Source organism: Athene noctua, chromosome 10, assembly GCF_965140245.1.
Source record: "Athene noctua chromosome 10, bAthNoc1.hap1.1, whole genome shotgun sequence".
Lineage (NCBI taxonomy): Eukaryota > Metazoa > Chordata > Aves > Strigiformes > Strigidae > Athene > Athene noctua.
The window spans coordinates 4,933,162-4,947,797 of record NC_134046.1 but is presented as its reverse complement, the minus strand read 5'-3'; the positions used below and the strand labels follow the sequence as shown (position 1 = coordinate 4,947,797).

At 37.1% G+C, this 14,636-nt stretch overlaps 1 protein-coding gene across 3 annotated transcripts in view; it reads left to right on the top strand.

Annotated features, from left to right (window-relative positions):
- The first annotated feature begins 466 nt into the window (after positions 1-466).
- The window catches only part of FHIT (fragile histidine triad diadenosine triphosphatase), a 620,733-nt gene continuing 606,563 nt past the window's right edge, over positions 467-14,636 (top strand). Inside the window, exon 1 of one of the 3 annotated variants that reach the window (XM_074914277.1) lies at positions 467-511. The gene's annotated coding sequence lies outside the window, so the exon portion shown is untranslated. The remainder of the gene's footprint in view (positions 512-14,636) is intronic. The other 2 variants (XM_074914275.1, XM_074914276.1) reach the window with 2 other exon arrangements.

Sequence of the window (14,636 nt, the reverse complement as noted above, 5' to 3'; positions counted from 1 at the left end):
TAAAGTCTCACTACATAGAAACTAAATAGGGAAGCCACACGAGAGGAGTGGAAAATTGGTGGTGTTGCAACTGTCTCCAGTGCGAAGCAAAAGCCGATACCTGAGCCCCCACACAAGCGTGGGGCACATGCCATGATGCTACTTTCCCTCCTTGTAATAGCGCGACCGACTTGTCAGGCTGAGCCAAGGGCCGCATCCACACAACTCGTGAGACCTTTCCCTCCAGGCTGGCTCCGGGCACAGCTGACCTGGGGCAGAGCTTTTACTACCCGCAGCAGAGCCCCAGCTGCGCTCCTCCACTCACCAGCTGCAGTTCTCCTCCTGCGGGCTGTAACCCCGCCGCACCTGAGGGGCGGCCGCCCCACCCCGGGGCAGCGCGGCTGGGCGAGAAAACCGCCCCTGCGCCGCCGCCCCCCCCGGCCGCCATGACTGCAGCGGCGAGCCCGCCCCTGGGGTGCTGCCGGCCCGCCTCTTTCCGCCGGCGCCGCGCATGTGCGTTAGGAGAGGGAGTGTAAGTTTCCATTTTGTGTCCTTCCCTCTCCCTCCCGGTGTCGCTGAGCTTCCCGGCGGGGAGGTGGGGGCGGTGAGGAGATCGGGGCGGGCAGGGCCGTGCTGGCCGCCGCCGCTTTTATCTCAGGGCCGGGGCTGCCGCGCGCTCCCTGAGGCGGCTGCTGCCGGCGCCGCGTCCCGTTTCCTCGGTGCTCGCTGGGCTGGGGCTGCCTCGCTGGCTTTATTTTCCCCCGCTTTGTATTTTTTCCCTGCTTTTTCCTCCCGGCTGGATGTTGGAGAGGCGTTCTGGGGGCGTTTCGCACTCGTTGAGGTGCTTTAGTTGGTGGGACTGCGTGGCCGCTTCCCCTGGCTTGGGGCTGGCGCTTGGCGGTGTGCTCTGGGGTGGCCTTTCCCCAGCTCGTCCGTGCGCGGCTGCCTTCGGCCTCCCGGTGACTGGGGGGGCAGGGGGAGAACCCGCTTTCAGGATGGAAATGCAGGGAGTTAAAACAAATTAATCAATTCCCGTGCCCCACCAAAGCCAAAACACTCATTGCGACGACCTGCCTATGTTATGATCTCAGAGACTGGCTAATCACTTGAATTTCCATTTGTGTGTAAGGTAGTAACACCCCGAATAATTTTAGGTGCTTTACACACGTTGTCCAAGTGGCCGGTCTGGTGCTCTCACACCAGTTCACAAAACATTTGAACTGAACGTGGGTAACAACACGATACACACAGCAAAGGTAGTTGTGTCTTTCTAAGGATAGTATGTGTCCGAGGAACAGATTAATTCTGCAGTTTCTTAATAAGTCATTCAAGAAAAGAGTAAAATCAGAATGAAAAAAAACAAAGTACTCATCCTAGTTCTAGAACTGAAAAAATGAGCTCAGGAATGTTCAGGTGAAAGTTGGCCTTCGAGACGAAAAATAGCTAAGACTTAATTTTTTTTTTTTTTTTGGTGGATTTTCATGTAATTAAATATCTTAAATGATAACATTCTTAAAAAGAGGGAAGTACAAAGTTCAGTTCAAAGAATAATTGCACACAATATGTCATCTGTAAGCAGTTTTTCGAGTAATTAATTTTCAGATGTTGGTGATTCAAATAAGACATTCCGGAGCATGTGCTAAGATCTTGGCTACTTAATTTTAAATTGAATCACTGAAATGTCTAATGGAAAAATGGTATTAAATACTTTGCCTTTTTCCTCGGGGCAAGATGTCTCTTATCTCTAACACATAGTAGGCCCCCTAATTTCATAACCTGCTTTCATATTTCCCCTCAAATGCATTTTTAGATATGCTGAGTAGTTTTAAATCTTTGAATGACAGCAGAGTACCATTCCTATCTTGAAAAGTTACATTCTGCATGCTGAAAAGAAATTCTGCACATACACACTGCTTTTTTTCCTGTGAGTGTTAGACATAGAGTGCTGGTAAAAGCTGAATTTAACTCACTTGTCAATTCTGCCACTTACTATGAAACCTTTAGTTGTATTTCTTTCAGGTTGTTTATTTTTTTTTTCCCTTGTAAGATATTTGGGCAGAAATGTTGCTAGTTTCATTCAGTGTGAGCTGTTACATTTGCAACTATAGCACTTCTGGTGCAAGTTCTAATGAAATCTCTTCAAAATGTGCTCTTTGTAATAATGCTAATTTAATTGGTATTGTAGTCTTGAGAAAACTTAGAATAATTAAGACAGCAATATGTGAAAACTGTGAGGCCCACTTGTTTTACTTATTTATTAAACAGTTTTTTTTAGTTGAGTCCATTTTTCACATGTGTGTTCAGCTTCTTGTAATTTTCTTACCTTTGTTATGGTTTATTTCTCAGCCTCTGAGTGCATTGGGAAGATTGTGTTAAACTAAGGCTGTAGTAATAATAAAATATTTTAGACTGACAGCTTTTGAGTTGTATGTTTGCAGTTTCTGTTGACTTCACTAGTGACCAAGTTAGTATTTTTACGTATTGGGAAAATTGGAGGATAGGACAATGATATTGGAAACAATGGCTTGGGTAGCTCATATAACTTAGTGTTGAGCACAGGATTATCCACTTGTCTTGTGTATTACAACTGTGTACATACTTTATAGGATTTGCCTTTTTACAGTTACAATGTGTAATCCTCTCATATTCGTTTTGTCATTTGTCACATGAATCCTTTTGTGAATTTGCAGGAAATAGAATTATTCAGTTTGATACATGTCAAAGTCATTCTTCTTCAGTGTCTGCAGCTTTATGTCAATTACATTTATTTGTATAATTTTATGTATTTACAATTTTGTCTATTTCTGCAAGAGTTCAAAATATTGCCACTTTTCAACCTTGTCAACTGATTTGTGTATAGAATGTTGTTAGTGTGTATATAAACAGCTTCAGACGAATTGGTAATGTTTACTACAGAGGCCCAAATGTTGATGTATTAGGTCTGCAAGAAAACTTGTTGACTTGTAAAGCTCAAATTCTAATACTAGAATGATTTTTAAATGCAAGTTGATTATATCCACATAATTTGGTGCTATGTAGATAATGTTTTGTGCATTAGAATTAATTGTTTTTAAGTGGAACTTAGGTTGACCAGTATCATCTGTATTTTCTCCTTTTTTTTTTTTTTTTTTAATAATAGCTTAAATGACTTGTTAGCCTTACTATAGATTCTTCACACTTACATTTAAATTATTTTTACAGGGCTACATGTTTTTGCTGCTTTGTTATTTCTATAAGCTCTAGGGGAAGATGGGCACTTTAAAGATGGTCTTCATAAATTATGTTCATTGCTCTTGTCTTTCTCTACTACACCAGTAATTTATCAAATAAATCAGATAGGTTTAGCACAATATGTTCTTTGTGCATCCTTGTAGTTTATAACTTTTGTTTTCTGAGTGCATTGTTAAAATGTGTATGTAATTGGATATTTTTTAAAAAAGGTCTAACCAAATCTGGGTTCTTTTGGGTGGTTGTGTCTAAATGAGAGAAGTAGAATTGTCCCTAAAGCTACAGGATAATTCTGAATATCCATCGTAAATACTCAATTCAGAATCAGAAGTCTTTGGCTTCTGAATGTATGTAAGTTTTTATAGTGACGCAGTTATGTCTTTGCATAATAATATGCACATAAAGTAAGAATAAGATTGGGTTGCATGAGAAGCAGCTAGCTAATGTTCAGGATTTAGAAAGCTTTACTGGGTAGTAAAAATGATACTTGTGTTAGTTAAACTTGATTCCTGTGCTTTTTTTGGTTGTATATGTAAGCTCGATCTAGTATTGTTTATGACTAACCCATCACTTTCTATGTTGATGCAGCCTTATTGGTGAGTATGCAATTAAAATTTGCTTGTTCACTCAAAAGCCAGTAAGTGATTCAGCTGCTGAAAGAGCTACTGCGGAAGTCCTTAATTAAGATGAATTCCCTCTCCCCTCCCTCAAATTTCAAGACAGTATGTTAATTTTATTCCTACAAGGAACAGAGAATTGCTTAGATTCTGAGAAGGAATCCTGGACTATAAAAGGACCCTAAATGGAAGTTCAACAGAACGTAATCCCTCAGGGAGATGTGTCAGAGTGGGAGGGCTGAGGTTACCTTCAGAGAGGAGCAGCTATATAGATAGGTTCCTGCAGATGGCTGTGGTAAGAGTGAAGAGAAGACTGGTTTTGAGTGCATTGGACTTAGTTATTTTGAAAAATACCACGCCACCCCCAAAAGCTGAAATCAATAACATAAGAAATCCTATAGCTAGACAGCACAATGTCTTGAAGGTCTATTTTATCTTTTACTTGTTTCCCCTGTCTTCAGGTGAAGTACAGAAGATAAACATTACACACTTCATGAACATTTTTATGGGTAGTCAGTTTTAGTTATGTTGATCTTGTGCTATTATTGTGATATTCCACCAGAAGTGGATATAATTTTGCTGAATTTCAAGGTTTGGGACAGTAATCAGATGATTCATTAGTTATATTTTAATAGACTTATTATCTATACTCAGCCAGAGAATTTGCTTTGATCGGCAAATGGAGCATTAAAGAATCATCTTTAGTCTGGTTAAACTTTAGCTTGAGGTGGTGTTGAAGTGAAGCTTGATCAGCATAGCAATTATTCAAATATAGGAGAACTAGAGTTCTGGAGGCACATATTGCAGTAATCAGATTATTGTAATTGTAGACAGTATGTTACTGACATTTCTAAGAAAATGCTTTGTTGACCAGACTCCTTTTCACTGCAGTAATTAGTAATTTCTTTTTCCTCTCGTTTTGTTTTTTATATATGAGTGGTGTCACAGACCTAATAGAGTTCAAAAAAACCCACAAGTTTTCATAATGAATAGACTAGGCAAAATAACACTATCTTTGAACTTCATTTTTCTTTGTTGACACTTTGTCCTTGTTAAAGTCAGCTGCTGATACTGGACCTTTCCACTCCTTGTTGCTTTTTGAGTTCTTAAAAGATTACTTCAGCTTGCTTCTGCTAGTTCTGTTTAAGTTACCAGGTTTCATCTTCCTTGGAGCAGAAGACAGGCAAGATAGTGTTCTGATGTACATTTCAAGTGACATGTTTTCCTTGCAAATATCTGTAACGAAGACCAAGGAGTACAGAATCTGTATTTTAAAATACTTCAGGTAAAAGTAAATTAGGGCACTGACTCCTGTAAAAATAAAAGGGAGTAGAGCTTGGGAGTACATGTAGCTGTATAAATAGTGGTGTATGTCTGTTGGCCCCTGGTGCCACCCTTCTGGCAGGAGTCCCTAAATTACAGTTTATTCTTGATTTATACACAGCACAGAAATGGTGATTGTGTAACAAGGATTCGTAATACTGGTTTGTCTTCATGTAAGCGAAGGCTTTTGAACAGTAACGCGTTTGGTAGGATTGTCTTCTCCAGAAGAGCCACAGATCTTGGAAAGGTCAGACATTTTAATGGTCAACAGTGACTAGATGGGCAAAATGTAGACTTTGGGCAGATCATGTCTAGCAAGGTGTTGACTTAGAGTTCAGTATAGGTCATTGATAGCTCATATCTGGTTTTCCTATATTAAAAAGCAGGTATGTTGTATACTCTATTTCCTTTGGGGATAAAGGGTTATCCTTTGTGCCATGAGAAACAATAGTATCTTTGGATGGTAGAGAGGTTTCAGTAGTGCCAAATCTGATTCTTCAAAAACAAACCTTCATCCCCAAACATTTAAAATTACAGTAGAAATATTCAAAAGTAATATAGTGCCCCTAAAGGCCTACTCTTTTTAGAGGTAGTGTGGTTATTCTAGTACTAAACTTGAAAAATGTAAATAGGCTTTGGTAAAAGAGCTATTTTTAACCTTGTGAGCTTTTAAAGAGAATTTTCTAATTGTGAGATGTAAATAAACCTTTTGATTTCCTATCAGAATGTCTGCGTTTCCTCTCTTCAGTTCTCGCTGCAATACTGAATATTCCCAGTATAGCTCCTCAGATTTGCAATGTGATGCAACCAAGTCGGCAACTACGTTTATCAGCTTCACGTTTCTAGCTACTCCAAAATACAGATTTTCTGTATTGGTACTGCAGTGCTGCCTGTTACATTATCAAAATAATGCTGTGGCTTAGAGCATGAACAGTCAAAAAACCATATATCAATTCTTTTAAACATAAAGGTTTTTGAGCATTAGCATTTGCACAGATTTAGCAAGGTCTTCAGTTGCTAAAAATCTGATGTGTCTGGTAGGTATTGACCTTGGAAAGGATTCTGTTGTTTAGAACTCATTGCCCACTGACTTGTTGGAATAGTTTACATAGGTAATTTAATTTGTTTTTCAAAATTTTCTGAAATGCTAGAGAATAAGGCTTTAAATTGGCGTAGTGCTGACATTTGGCACTAAGTATGCATATTACTTGTCCTGTTCAATGGTATTATGCAAATACTGAAAATTAAGTACCTTCTAAACTGTTTTGCTGGATTTGTGTGCGAGTCTTAACTGAGAACTAAGAGATAGCGAAGGCATGTTAGAAAGTGCGAGGTAATGCACAAGGCTTAAATTTGCATTTAACTTGTATTAAGACTGGGAATCGGTGCTCTGTTAATAAAAACAATATAATGATTCCTTGAACTGATGGAAAGTAAAGTACTTCATAGAGTGTTTGGATTTGGAAATAGCTTTTAAATGGCATTCATGCATTATTATATTTCTAAATGGTCACTAAACTGAAGTGGTGCAGGATTTTATGCTGTTTCTGTTGTCAGTATTTTGTTCTTTTTGATGCTGTACCTGATTCTTACCACCTTCTTGATATTTCACTTTACAAAATTAAAGATTTTTTTTTTTTTATACTTTACCCATGATCTTTGGAATCTCAATGAATCAAAACCAATATCTTCATTACATGCTTATTTAATATAGAGTAGCAGAGCAACCAAGCTGACAATCTTTAGATCCCTATGTGAAAGGACTTTGAAATTACACTTGCAGAGAAATGTGTGTCTCCTTTTTATTTCTTGTGCTGGGACATCTCCTAATGATTTCAGGCTTTCAGTCTCTTTTTAGTGCATGTTGTGTTATTAAATATTTAAGAATTATATAGTTGTGATGAATACCATTTCAGAATAGCAGAGTTTTATTCATTGCAGAGAAGTTTTCAGGTCAAACTCGACTTTAAAAAATTCAATTTTAGAAGGAGGTGGGGGAAGGATAGAAGGGAGCTTGCCCAGATCTGACGTTTATAAATATTTTCAGTCATATTTTTGATAAAGCAGATATTTTGCTGAGGAAAATGTGTAGTCTTGTTTAAAATATGATTACGTTCATGTATTTATGGAAAAAAACAAAATATAGAGTAGCTCATCTCAAATGAAGACCTAATAGTCTACATAGTATTTCAGTAGAAAAATTTATGACCCCGGACTTTGGTCTCCATTGCTATGCAAGGGTTTATTTAAAGTTGTATTTAAATTATCGTGAAACTACAGTGATGATACTGTTCTGTGAATTTTTTGTCGAACTATTGCACCTGTATGCGTGTTGCTGCATGCAGATTATCAACTAATATTTTTGGTTCAATTGTCATTAGACCTGTGTAAGAGTAGTCTTTGCTTATTAAAAACTTATTTATGTTGTAATGTGTAGTGTTAAATATTTATATAATTTATATAATTATTATAAGCTTATTGTAACTTGTTCTACTAGGTACTGAACTGGAAGAGTATTCTTGGCATGTGGACGGTAGTAATTAAACTGTTCAGTGTGGGATATGAAGTAGTTACTGGTCTGTAACTTTGTAACAAAACTGAGGATTAGTTTTTGTAGTTGTTATATAAAAGTATACTAGGTGCAGAATTTAAAACAGGAAAGATTTAGCGGTGGGATGTTCATGCAACACAGTGCAAAGTATTCTACTGTGGTTTTTATTTTCAACTCGATACAGTTTGAGGTACTCTAGTGTTAGACAAAGTAGTGCATTTTAGTATAGATATTTTTATGGGAGTAGTCAAATAAATGAAAAAGGCTTTCTTAGGAAAACAAGTGTTTTTAAAGGATTTGTGTGCCTGAAGATGTAGACAAGTGCTTTAAAATTTGAAAAGAAACTATCAAAGTAGTTTATTCTGTGTTTGGCAGGTGTTTTTTCCTGTATTTTTCTAGCGTAATGTTAGTTTTTGAGGTACACTTAGCATGTATGTGAGTATTCTTTGTCTGTACATTGAAAATATTAATATGAAGGCAGCATTAGAAAAGATAAAATTGCCCTACACTATGCCTTGAACATTTTCTTTTTATTATAAGGCTCCCATGTCAACTAGTTCTCAGTTTTGTGTGTTGAGACTACCAATGCAACTACCAATGACGTTTTCCAGTGTTCTAAGAAACTACCTACTATAGAGCTGTTAATTCACAAATATGTTTGTACTACACTACCTTATGGAAACATATGATGGAAACTTTGGACTGATGGTGATGTCATGATAATATATACTCTTCCTCTAAGTGTCGTTTTAACCATTCAGATTATAAAAATATGTTGCTGAGAGTGGTGTTGCCAGACCAAATGTGTTGCTGCTATAGTACTAGCATCTAAAAGGATATAACCATACCTGCAGTCAAAGTGACTGTCAGTTCTGAATTTGTGCTAGCATGGGTTGAGTCTATGCAGAAAAGTTCAAAGTCCAGGGTGGGAGGGATAGCTTGACAACGCGAGTGAGCTACACCTGTACTTGTAAGACTAAATTCTTCTTAGGTAGATGCAAGAAATACTGAGATAGTGCTTGAGTCTGGATACAGGGGTCTGTCTAGTGACACTTGCATAATCATTTAAGTGGGGTGTGATTAAAAACCTCCCGTTTAAGCTGCCAGCTAACCAACGGCATAAGCACTACTACTTTTTTTAGGACAGAGTCAGTCTTGTGAGATTGAACCACTACAAAAAGTAGGACTTGTTAACAGAAGCTTTCATTCCTTAGTTTTATTTAATTTATTTTTAATAGCATAACCAGCTCAAGGAATTCCTGATCAAGCAAGTCCATATCAGCTGCTGGTTTCCTTTCCCATGTGTAATGCATTTGTTATCCTAGTACAGCTGTTTCTTGATTTGTGTGGTGAGTCAGACCACCGGAGACATCTGAGCAAATGGACTATACAAAAACGGGCTGTTCTCAACCTTGACATACTCGAAGAGTTTATTGTTCCAATTCATTGTACAGTCTACAGACAGTTGCTCACATGGGCTTATGCGAGATCTGGAGAGAAGTGGGAGCTGCTTTAGGTGGAAGAATTGCCAGCCTTACCGCCCAGAAAATTATGCTTGGAAACACCAGGTAACTAAGAGTGCCTCAGCCTTTGAACCAGATTTACGCTGCAGTAGTAGAGACGATGTGCTGCTTTATTTATGCATTCTCTCCACTGAGGTGAAAAGGAACAATTTCTAAACAGCCCTTTTGCACTAGCCACATCTGTGCAAATGGTTCTATAAATTCAACAGGTTCATTTAAACCAGTTTGATTGTGATCCAACGTGCACTAGATAATCATTCGTCTATTACTGGATTTCTCTGTTGAAAGGTGGCTCCTTCTGAGCTCTTAATGGCAGTGGGATGCTTACAGTCAGTTTGAGAGAGAAGCTAAATGCTGTCATTTCTTTGCAGATACTGTTTATAGATTTTCAGCCATACAGGCCCTGCATCCAAACTGGATTTATTCAGTATTAACATCAAACTGGGATGTGACCATGTTGTAATGGAGCAGCAGCTGTGTTGCATTGCTGTGTACAGAAGTACTGGCATAAAAGTACATGTTAAATTATGTATTGGCATAAAATTGTACAGAAGTTCAGCCTAAAAATATATTTTATTAGTGTGTATTATGGACAGGTCGTGAAGTTCTGCATTGTAAGTTTAACTAGTCAAATAAAGCATGGGTAGATCATTGGCCTACACTCTTAGTGGTTCAACAGAGTTTTTCTTGGATATGCTTTCCGAATAATTTTTCCCTATATACCTTTACAGCCAGCATAGTAAATAGAATTAAAAGTTTTTTAAAAAATGAAAATAAACACTGCCTCAAAGCCTATTGCTTGAAATACATGTGACTATAAATATTTGGTGTTCCTAGGAGAAAATTCTTATGTTAAACTATGCCTGACAGTTTAGGAGTGCTTATTATGAACTTAGGGTAAATGCCTACGGTGAAGTCTCGTCTCCCCCCACCCCTGGTTAAGATAGGTGTTGCTGTTGGTGGTGTTTTCTGTTGAAAACAACGAAACATGTAATTGTCCATTTTGATTTTTAAGCATGTTAGGAAAAAAAAAAATCCTTGAAAGCTGTAGTTGAAAAAAAGGTAAAATCAATTTTAATGAATAATCAGATCAAGGATGGGGTTTCTTCAGTCTAAATTTGTTTAAAAAAAAAATGTCTTGAACAAAAAAGTACGGGTTTTGACTGAGTGAGCTTTTCCTGAAAGTGCAGTTCAACATAACATTGCTTCTCTTTACACGTTTTTTATAGCAATATTCTTTTTCCTTTAATGATGTGATTGAAGTACTACTTTTTTTCTACTAGAGTCCGAGCATTCCATAGATTGGAACTTTCCTAAGTGGAAACCGTAGTAATTAATGATACATATAGGCTTCCTTCTTCCCCAAACAAATCTGGAATTTACCTTACAGCAGAGTGGTAACTTCCATTTCACGTTAATAAATTGTAATGCAATAACAAAGTCTTAAGTTACTTCAATATTCATTTACAGATTATTTTTTTTCAGCTCATTTAATTTTAAATTACTTTGAGTGTCTGGAAATTGGGCCTTACTTCAGTTTCAGTTTCCCTAATGTTCATTTCCAAGTGCCGGGTCCTGTGTGACTCTACAAGGTCAGAAAGCTTTCCATTGTCAGACTGTGTAAGTGTCTGTACACAGTGATCAGCTCCCTTCTCAACCTTCCTGATAAGCTGAATAAGTTGAACTCCTTATTAGGAAAAGATGAGGATTTCAGATAGCTGTGGCAAAAGACAAGCTTTAGGATAAAATTCACTGTGAGCAAAGGAGAGAGAAAAAGACCAAAATAGTCTGGCAGAAGAGGAATGTGATAGTTGCCATAATCAAAACGGGTTGGCTGGCTTACAACAAATTCAGATAGTGAATCAGTGACACAGAAATGGTGTATTACTGTTATGGAAAACTTTCTTATGGTCCCACCTTAACATGTGTTAGCCCTCAGCAATGCTTGTTTTCAAATGATTTCTAAACTCTTCTGTTGCTTAGTGTCTCAGAGGCTATGTCAAATGTTATGATACTTGCTCTTAATGATGTGAGTGTGAATAAGGTGACTAAATTCTGTCTTTAGAAATACATTTGGCTCACCTTGTTGCTCTTAGATATTACAGGGTATTGGAGGTTCTGCAAGGAAACAGCCAATGTGTAAAATTCATTTGTGAGAAGTACGTAATTACAAATTCATGTAGTTAACAGTATTTACTTTGCACTTCCTTCCTGTCTATTCTCATATCTAAGTGGTTTGTTAAACTAAACATCTCCCTGTAAATGCTAAGAAGTTAAGCTTAAAAGCCAACTAGACCGGAGTAATTTGAACTACTGCTGTCAGATTAAAGCCCATTATTTGACAAAGCTGTATTGTCCTATTATATCCCTCAAACAGAGTTTAGACTTGGGTAAATACTAAATTAATGAGGATCTCTGTTCTACTCACTGTTGTTCTGTTCTCAAAAGTACCAAAGCCGAACTTCAGCATTTTAAAAGTGTGTGTTCAGTTAGTTATGTTTTACTCTCATGCTGTTTTCCATCTTGGGCAGAACCTCATTGTCACTGTCAGTGTGGAAGGTCTAGTCTGATGGAGGTTGCATGGTCTGAATCTTAACAGGACTTCCAGCCCTCCATGGTAACTCTCCTCACTTCGTCAGGCATAATTAATGCAGCTTCTTGCAGTAAGCTATTTTTGAGTCTGTATAAAGTACAAGGTTTCTTTCCTAGTTTTTTTTCCAAGTGTTACAAGCAATAGTCAACTTTGGTGGCTGATAAATCGTTTATAACTCTTGTAACATCTGTCCTTCCAGAAAGGAATGTGTTGTCAGCTGGTTTCAACTAAGGCTGATTCGTGTATAGTTTTGAGAACTTCTGTTCTTTGTAACTAGAGATTTTTACTCGTCAGCTTGTCAGATTATTTACGCTGTAAATCTCTATTTTTTTTTTTTTTTTACTCACTATCTCTAAAAATCAAAGATAATCAACAAAAATGAGAAGCTTTAAGTAGCCTACTGTATGCTAGGTGATCACGGAGACAACTACTGACCACTCCTACAAAACCCAATTTTAAAAATGTTTTTGTAATTTTTTTTTTTTTAGGTGTCACTTCTTCAATTTAACTGACAGAAACTTGCATAACTGGCAAAAAGGGCTTTTCTCTGAATTGTGCAGCTTTAGCTCAACACTGAGGGGGTAGAATTTCAGAGGAATCTTTCCTGAACCTGAGACTCTTAGGGCTGTTGGCTGTTTCAAAAAATATTCAAAGATGCTTTTATTTTGGTAAAACGTTGTCTTTTTTTTACCCCTTAAGTAGTTTTGTCATCTTTGTGTTGCTACATGGAAACTGAGACAGACTAACATTGTGCAAATCTGATTAAAATTATCTGTGCTGTTTCAAAGGTCAGGTGCACTCAGTGAATTTGCTTTCAAATTATTTTGTTTATTCTGTGTACGTATGCATCTTGAGCTCTATAAAGGTCAGGAGAGGAGATTCATTTTGGAGTTTGAAGAAGTTAAGTTCTTACTGCTGGTAGCCCTTGTTAGTTTCATTTGAACGAATGCAAATGCTTTTCCATTATTGTTTTTGTTTGCTGTCAGTTTTATTTCTCTAGTGATGCTCATTTGTAACTATGAGGTCCATTTGAAAATAAAATGCTATTATTAATGCATTTCAGTGTTTTTTACATTTTATGTGATCTTAATCTAACTACTGTTTGCACAAATTAAATAGTAGTATTCTTGGTTTTTATTTTCTTGGCTTGTTTCACTCATGGTAGGTGAACATTTTCCTAGCTAATGTATTTAAAGGATACACAGTATTTAACTGTCTCTTGCTACAAATGGTTTAATAAAGTAGGGGTGGTGGTGCAATCCCTTAGAATTTTTAGCTGCTTATTAATGTTCAAGTTGAATAATGTAACCACAAAAGGATTCATGCGTGTGCCAGTGAAGCATAACTAATTGCAGTTTTCAGCCACAGAACCAATGACAATTAGTAAGGAAGTGCACTTCCATTAAATGCGATAGAAACGCATCTGTAAGGTACCTAAATTTTGTCCTAAAAAAGGCTGTTATATAAGTCCCATTCCGTTGTAGTTCTGTCTGTAGAATGGTAGATATGTTTTGGTTTACTTTTTAAATGATAACTCATAGCAATAAAGAGATTTTCAAAGCAATAATAATGATGATTTGTCACTTTAACATGAGTACCTTTTCAAAGTTTACATTCATTTGGAAAGTCTTGAGCTGTTTAACCAAATCAGATTTTTCTGTCAGAGATATTCTGACAGATTCTTTCTTTTCTGGCTTTAGGAGATGGAATCTGAATGAGGCAGAACATGCCTACTGAATGAACATAATATCAAAACTTAACAGAATTCTATGTTTTAGTGCACATTTAATGGAAAGGATGGACATATTTTGCAGTTATATGGAAGGTTAGAAAATTGTTCTGAGTCTCTTTTTATGAGTACAAGAATATAAATCTTTTCTAGGAAGTTGCAGCTCTTTTGGCAGGTAGGTAATAGATGTCTTTAAGTAGAGCACTAATCTTCCTTGCCGAAGATGAATTTAGTGTATATTTAATCTGCAGTTGCTTCAGTTCGTGTGGATGTAACCAAGCTTGGATATTAGTGGCAACATATTGGTCACTTCCTTCATTTAAAAGATTGCTTTAGTAAATTGGATATTTGGCCAGACTGACTGACTCTGATTTCATACAGCAAAGAGCTGACCGCTGGGTATGTGCACTTTGAAAGACACAGAAGGATGGTGAGGCCCAGACTGATAGTACGTTTGCTTGTGGGAGTTTTTCCAAGATGCACCTACGGCTTGGAGGCTCTTATTTTTCTTGTCTGCTTCTTACTAATCAGTATAATTCGTAAGCTTCCCTTCACATATTCATTATGGTTAGTAGTAGGCACTGTTTTTTCCTCTTTTCTTGACTTCAGTGAGATTTCTTTTCCTCAGTTTTGCTGTTTGAATCCCACTCCATTGAATAGCTCTTATGTTTTATACCTGTTGTGAGACTTATCCTTCCCAGTGCTGCAGCTGAAGCAGTAGCTTCACACTTGACAGTGTGATTTAACAAAACTAAAAAGAAATTAAAATTTGGGAACTTTATGATATTTGAAGTACAACTTAAGTTCTAAAGAGTTTCAAACATAAAGCATACAAACTATTTTATGTCTTTGATTTACTTGGAACAATTTCTAGTAAAGTTTTATCCCGTTCTTCACTTTCCCAGGTATCAGGAAAAAATACTGCCTTCCTAGTATTGTGACATTAATGCTTTTCATGTCATATTAATTCTGATGTATGACTTGTTTTTAGAAGAATTGATCAGCTGGAATAAAATCTCAATATGATGTATGCTGTAATGATGCATCCCCAAACGGTGAGTTTGAACATTGGAATTAGAGTGAGTATCAGGAT